Here is a 7,552-nt window from a genome sequence, read left to right as displayed (position 1 = left end):
GTGGTCATTGCTGTCTCAGGTTGCAGAACTCACTGAACAATCAGGCTCCTTACAAATTAGTTAATTTAATTGCCTTTAACATTTTAGACTGCATTTATAATTAACATATTTGTTGCCTGATCTGACCTGACATGACAAGTGAAATTTTCTCAGGTACTTTCTCAGCTATTTAAATTGTTCTAGTAAACTTCATAAATTAAATTCCATAAATGTGATAAATCTGAAGTTCTCTCACGCATTTTAATGGTGTTTACAATCTTAGAAAAATATTCTCCTGATTTTAAACTAAATTACAAGTTCAAATCAATCATTCAATTATACTTTTATTTTTTTTAAGATTTTGTTTGAGAGAAAGAGAGCACGAGCAGGGGGAGGGGCAAAGGGAGAGGGAGAAGCAGATTCTTTGCTGAACAGGAAGCCCCACCCAGGGCTCAATCTCAGGACTCTGGGATCATGACATGAGTGGAAGGCAGATGCTTAACCAACTGAGCCACCCAGGTGCCCCTGGTGATCGCACTGTTATGTAATACCTCCCCCTTGGAGGGCTGGTGTTTTTTGACTTCCAGTGAATTTCCATGAGAAATGACACTATCTCATTTCCAAGATTAGGTTACAAAAAACCCTGCTTCTGTCTTTGGTGATCTCTCTTCCTCCCTTGGTTGCTTGCTCTAATGTAGCCAGCTTCCATGTAGTGAGCTTCCCTATGGAGGACCCATGTGGCAAGGAAATGAGGGAGGCCTTCAAGTAACAGCCAGTGAGGAACTGGGGCATTCAGTTCAGCAAGCCATGGAGGAAATGAATCCTGTCAACAACAGTGAATGTAGAGTGAGTGAATGTAGAAGCAGATCCACCCCCGACCTGGGCCTTCAGATGAGATCGCATCTCCAACTAACACCTTGATTACAGCCTTGAAGAGACATTAAAGCAGAAGCATTTAGCAGAGCTGCACCTTGATTCCTGATCTACAGAGACTGGGAGATAATGAATGTTTGCTGCCTTAAGTCAACAATTTTTGGAGTCCTTGTCATAAATATGTATAGTCAATATTCTCCAGAAAAACAAACTAATGCATGTGGGTGTGTGTATATACAGAAGGAGAGAGAGTGGGAGCTGACAAGTCCAAAATCTGCTGAGTAGGCTGACAGGCTGTCAATTCCAGCAAGAGTCGATGTTGCAAACTTGAGTCCGAACGCAATCTTTGGGGTTGGGGAATGGAGTGAGGGGGGAGAGTGGCAGAACTCATTCCTCTTGGAGGAACCTCAGTCTTTTCTCTTCAGGCTTTCAACTACTTGGATGAGGGCCATCCACTTTATAGAAGGTAATCTGCTTTACTCAAAATCTACCGGTAAATAGTAATCATCTAAAACTTACCTTTACAGCAACAACTGGATTGGTATTTGACCAAACAACTGGGCACCATAGCCTAGCCAAGTTGACACACAGATCAATCATCATAGCATCAATAGATAATTAATATATATTAAACATTATAAATACTTAACACCAAATATGAACATATCATTCCTATCCTAATACTAAAATATTAATTTGATTTACTGAAAATTCCTCTATATTTAATTTTAAACCTCCTCAAGGAGACAATTTTATTCTTCAAAGAATAATTGGTCTCACCATTGCAGTGTGTTAAAATCACTATTGACCTGTTATTTGGGGCTAGAATGAAAGACCTGGAACAGTAGACATACAGACTGACATCAATCTTGTCACTGACAACACGGTCCAAGACATTCTTTTATTGAATATTTCCACCTGAGTTAAATAAATGGAATTCTGCCACCTGAGACTTTAGCTAACTTTTTTTTACCACTTAATTAGACTTTTTTTTTTAATATATTTCCTTTTAGATTTAAATAACATCTATTGGAACTTGCATATTTTTCATAACTTTGTTTAACTCAAATATCACACTAATGGGTGCACCCTGGCTTCTCCTACCCACAGAGTAGAAAACATGGCTACTAACTGTTCCCATACTTCTGCCTTTATACCTGGCATACTAAAAGATATTGACTTCCATTTCTTGGTTTCCATGCCTAAAACTCCTATGAAGATTCCAGTTGGTCTAGTTCAGATATGGTGTTGGTCACTAGACCAGGACAGTCTTATGAGAGAGGGATTATAGAGAAGGCCCTATAGCACCATGAGAATGAGGGGTGCTGGGCAGACAATCCCCTCGATTTCTAGTGCATAGGAAGTAAGACTCATGATGTTAGATGTATACTGCTTTAAGTTGATGAACAAAAAAGATTTGCATGCTCAGCTCTAAAAAGGAAAGATTTCATAGTAGCATTCTTCCCAATTCCTCACTTGCTGGACTTCTCCTCAAAAGCCACCCTTTACTCTCACGTCCCCATCTTCACAACGTCTCACCCAGGCCGGCCCTTTGGAGGCAGCAGGTAGAACTTCACATCCTTTCTCCTTTTTCAAAACTGGAATTTTGCAGTATGTAGGTGAAAAAAAGACACACAGCCAGAGCCAGAAAGGCAAAGGGCCAACTATTTCACATTCTAAACTTCACAAATGATTTAATTTGCACACTCGCAACATGTTCTTTTATGTAAGCCATTTTAAGCATTCTAAAAAGTAACTTTCTGGGACCATGTCTAAATGCAAGTAGGGTATGATCCTATAGATAAGAATTCTAGGCACCAGGGGAAGGTAAAGAGATATTTTTGGATAGAGAGACTCTGATAGCAATAAAGTTGGAGGTTGGAGCATGGCTGCTATAGGCCATTATGTCAATACCAAGCAGAAAATTAGTTATTTGCTGCTTTCTGCCACTTGGGTTGTCTCTAAGTATTTGAATGTAATGATATGAAAGTGAAAAAAAGGAAAACACCTTAAAAAACCACTGTAATGAAGCAGGAGCAATACAAGAACATCAGATTAAAACTTTTTTTTTTTTAAAGATTTTATTTATTTATTTGAGACAGAGAGAATGAGAGACAGAGAGCATGAGAGGGAGGAGGATCAGAGGGAGAAGCAGACTCCCCGCCGAGCAGGGAGCCCGATGCGGGACTCGATCCCGGGACTCTAGGATCATGACCTGAGCCAAAGGCAGTCACTTAACCAACTGAGCCACCCAGGCGCCCCAGATTAAAACTCTTAATTATTGATTATTGGAAGACATAGTAGCAACAGAACCAAGATTAGAGATGAAACTAAAGGAAACCAAACCCTGGATAATTCTTCAAGCACTGAATTGGTTCTTTCCTCAGAATTCTATTTTTTAAAATTGGATATTCATACATGCCTTCTCCTCAGTCTCAGGGTGAGCACTGTAAATCTTACACCAAACCACATGGAATTCATAACCTTGGCTAGGTATCATCTTGGTCCATTTCCTCTTAAATTAATTGTATGTGGCATCTCAGAACTTCCCTATGTGGCTGGGGGCTAAAAGTGGTATTTAATCATATAGTACTTAGAATCTCTCACATGGCTAAGTGTGTATGTCCAGTTCTAAGAAATGAGTAAAGTTTTGGTTACTCTAGTAAAAAGAAACTGCCAAGCTAGATATGAGTCACATACAATTTTTCTGTTTGGCAATGAAGTCTGTTTCTCTGTTTTTCTGTACATTTTTCAAAGGTTGAAAGAATAGATTCCACTTAAAGGGGTTTGGGGATGATATTTAGTTACATACTTAGAATTTATTCCACTTTTACCAACTGCACTCAGATTTTACTTTGGAAATGTCCTTCCCTCATTGTGCTAGAGCCATGAACTCTGAATGGATTGACTCCATCCCAGCTCCAAGCTATATTATTTTACCCCAGATAAAACAAAGATTGTTTCAGCAGAGGCTGTCACCAAAGCCCAGATAAACCAGCATTTGGTTTCTTCCTGGGCCCAGTGATTGGCTTAATCAGAGTAAATCTCAAGACTTTTGTTAAACGATTATAAAATGTGACAGTCTCTCTCCCCTTGGATATGAGTCAAATAACATGTTGCCTTGGCTGCTATTGGCAGCCATTTTGTGGCTACGATGGAAGCCAATCTGAGGATGGAGCCAGAATACAGAGAAGGACACAGCCAAGAGAATCATAGAAAACTGAGAGACTGCCTTAATGAAAACATGCCTGGACTTTTCAGATATGTGAGCCAATAAATCTGGTTTATCACTTATGCTAATTTGAGTTGGAGTTCTGTTACTCATAACCACAAACATCTCAACTAAAATATAAAGCATCTGGGGGAGGTGGACTTATCTAGAAAATGAATACTAGGATATAGTGAAGGTTAAATTCATCATTATTTATTCTCATTCACTGTGGCATTTCATGGATTCAAGAATATCAGATGGAAAAAATTGGAAGTTAATCAGGACCAAGCACCCTTTTAATTATATATATATTATTAATTGTATGTGGCATCTCAGAACTACATATATATATTATATATATATTATATATATATATATATGTGGTAGTTGATTCAGTCCTATTAGAAAAATATGCCCCAAAAGGGGAGTGAGCCATTTGAAGTTTCCTTGGTCTAAAAATTTTCTCTACCAATTATAGAAAATACCCCAAATTGGTCATTCTTACAAAAGAAGTCTTTGAAAGATCTTAATATTCAAAATCATAATCTTAGATGGGCAAGATAGGAGCAATCCTTTTTTATTAAACAACTCATCAGGCATTAGTTTATCAGATTAGCTCCAGCAGAAATAAGAACCTTTGGGAAATGGGATACACATTTTATTAGGCAGAAGAAAGGCATGAAAGAAGAGAGTTCTGCCTACAGACGAAGGACAGGTGGGGGTAAGGAAAGAGTAGTAACATAACAAAAATTGTTCTAAAAACTAACCTCACTTTAATTTTTCCGGAGCCATTCTATGCAGAGAATGTTGATAAATTATATCTTAATGTTTGGACTACTTCTTTATATGAGTATGAACCCTGACACCAACAATTGGCAAAGTTGTAAGAACATGTCCTAGAACTAGAAGTAGTTCAAGCCAGAAACCTGCAATAAACAAACTGAACGGATGCTACACTTCAAATTTTACAGTTTGCCCTTCTACTCCCTTCCCCAGCCCCCTTCACTCTCCCTGATCCTGCCAATCAATGACTTTCTTGGCAATCTGTGCTTATAAGATATTTGCATGACTTCGCTCCACTTTCCATCCAACCTGGAAAGGAACCAATTTTGTGAAAAACTTCTACTTGTCTCACTGGAAAAAAAGCAATGATTAACTCCTAGAACTGCATCCACACATAACTGAAGCTGGTTCAGCTCTTAGTTCACACCCTCTGCTTTTCCAAAAGAAATGGAGTCCTTCTTCTTTCCATTCTTTAACTGCCATTTCCCCCCCTAACACATTAAATATAAGATTGTTTGATTTGAGGGAGGTTTCTAAATATTTATGGAAGCAGCTTGAAAGGAAGTCTTTATAAAAACCACTTTGGGTGCACCTTATTAAAGCTCAAGGTTGAGGCCATCTGTGGCCAATGAACTTCTGAATGTCGGAAGTGTGCTATAAAAACAGCAGGATTTTCGCTAGCACCAGTAGAGCTTGTCTCTATGACTGGAGTTTGATAGTACTCTCTGCTACATTCAGTTTTTTAGAAGAAAATCCATTGCAAATTAGGTCAGGTGTTAAAAAGCTTTCTGCTATCACCTAGGTATCTACATCATAAATCTGAAGAGAACCTGCGAGAAGCTTCTGTTGGCAGCCCATGCCATTGTTGACATTGAAAACCCAGCATCAGTGTCATATCGTCCAGCAATAACGGCCAGCGAGCTGTGCTGAAATTTGTTGCTGCTACCAGAGCCACTCCTATTGCTGGCTGCTTCCCTCCTGGAACCAGATCCAGGCAGCCTGCCGGGAGCCGGGACTTCTGGTGGTTCCTGATCCCGGGGCTGACCACCAGCCTCTTACAGTGGCGTCCTATGTTAACCTGCCTCCCATTGCTCTGTGTAGCACAGACTCTCCCCTGCGCTATGTGGACATCGCCATCCCTTGCAACAACAAGGGAGCTCACTCAGTGGGTCCGATGGGGTGGATGCTGGCCAGGGAAGTTCTGCGCACACGTGGCCCCTTTCCCGTCAACACCCATGGGAGGTCATGCCTGATCTCTACTTCTGCAGAGATCCTGAAGAGATGGAAAAGGAAGAGCAGGCTGCTGCTGAAAAGGCCGTGACCAACGAGGAATTTCAGGGTGAATGGACGGCTCCAGCTCCTGAGGTCACTGCTACTCAGCCTGAAGTCGCAGACTGGTCTGAAGGCGTGCAGGTGGCCTCGGTGCCGATTCAGCAGTTCCCTACCGCGCACTGGAGCGCCCAGCCGGCCACTGAAGACTGGTCTGCAGCTCCCACTGCTCAGGCCACTGAATGGGTAGGAACAACCACTGAGTGGCCTTAAGCTGCTCCTCCACAAAGGCAAACAAAATGGAAATAGAAGTGGAAAAGGTTGACGGAAAATAAACAGTTTGTAAAAACAAAAAAAAGCACTTTGGAAAAAAAAAAAATTGTTCTTCCTACAGAAAAAAAGACCTTAAAAATATGTTTTGATTTTTTTCTAACTGAGGGAGAGAGAAAGAGAGAGGGGGGTACTAAAGTGTAAAACTACCACTTCACCACTTGGTAGTGAGCTAATATTTTATAAAAAAAATTATTAAGAAAAACTCTTTGGTGCGTAAAATCAAAATATTAAGAAAAACCAAAGCTGTGTACAATTTTTTCGAAGTGAAAAAAGTCCTGCTCTATATGTCTGGCTTATGGTTTGCTTTCAGGAAAAAAAGAACACCATTCGAGTCTCATTTGAACACTGGTACCGATTTACCAGTAGATTAATGTCAAATCCTGCTATTTTTGAGATTCTGACCTTTTACTTTTATTTTGTTTAATCAGGAAATATTTAACATTACACTGTTTAGGCTTCTGGGTTTCACATGAGCTCATTTGCCAGCAGTGTGTCCTCCTCCATAGGGGTTCTGGCAGAAGTAGACAAGCCTGGTAGAATATCAAAGTTTATCAAGCCACAGGATCTACAAAGTCTTAATTTTTCTCATTACTCTGCATCCCACACACCCAGTCCCACCCTGGAAATTAGTAACACAATCCAGAAAGAAACATGGGAGTTACTAAGTCACATAGAGTATAGCCGAGAATCCTAGGCTCAGAAGAAGGATCGATTTAAATCTGTTTATAAATCGCTAATAAAACATTTGTGAGTATGACACCAAAAAACTAAAATTGAGAAAGTTTACTCACACACGATTCCCACAATGGCCTCCATGACCAGTTGATAATTATACTTCATTCTTATAACCAAAGAATCTGAATCCAATGTCTAGACAATATGTGAGATAGTTATCAGAAAGAATCTTATTTCTTATCTCCCCCTGAAAATCTCTACCTCAAAGAGAGAAGCTGTGGTTATCTAAATGACAGTGTTAGAATACAATGTTTCCTAAAATCTTAAAGTAGATTCCTCAGTATGACTCCTTACCTTCAGTATCCTGCAATATTCCCAAGAGGAAAAAGCAAACAAAACAACAGAAACCACAAGATTCTATACAGAAAA

At 39.8% G+C, this 7,552-nt stretch overlaps 1 non-coding gene and 1 pseudogene across 1 annotated transcript; both read left to right on the top strand.

The window, feature by feature from the left end:
* Positions 1 to 714: 714 nt before the first annotated feature.
* LOC123847795 (small ribosomal subunit protein uS2-like) lies at positions 715 to 6,437 on the top strand (annotated as a pseudogene).
* LOC123849154 (small nucleolar RNA SNORA62/SNORA6 family) lies at positions 5,432 to 5,582 on the top strand. The gene has a single exon (XR_006791980.1). It is a non-coding gene; the product is annotated as a small nucleolar RNA SNORA62/SNORA6 family (small nucleolar RNA).
* Positions 6,438 to 7,552: the final 1,115 nt, after the last annotated feature.

Source organism: Mirounga angustirostris, unplaced genomic scaffold (assembly GCF_029215605.1).
Source record: "Mirounga angustirostris isolate CCGP_5_RB_7025 unplaced genomic scaffold, mMirAng1.0.hap1 SCAF_2, whole genome shotgun sequence".
Lineage (NCBI taxonomy): Eukaryota > Metazoa > Chordata > Mammalia > Carnivora > Phocidae > Mirounga > Mirounga angustirostris.
The sequence above is the reverse complement of the archived record's forward strand: the minus strand, read 5'-3'. Positions and strand labels throughout refer to the sequence as shown.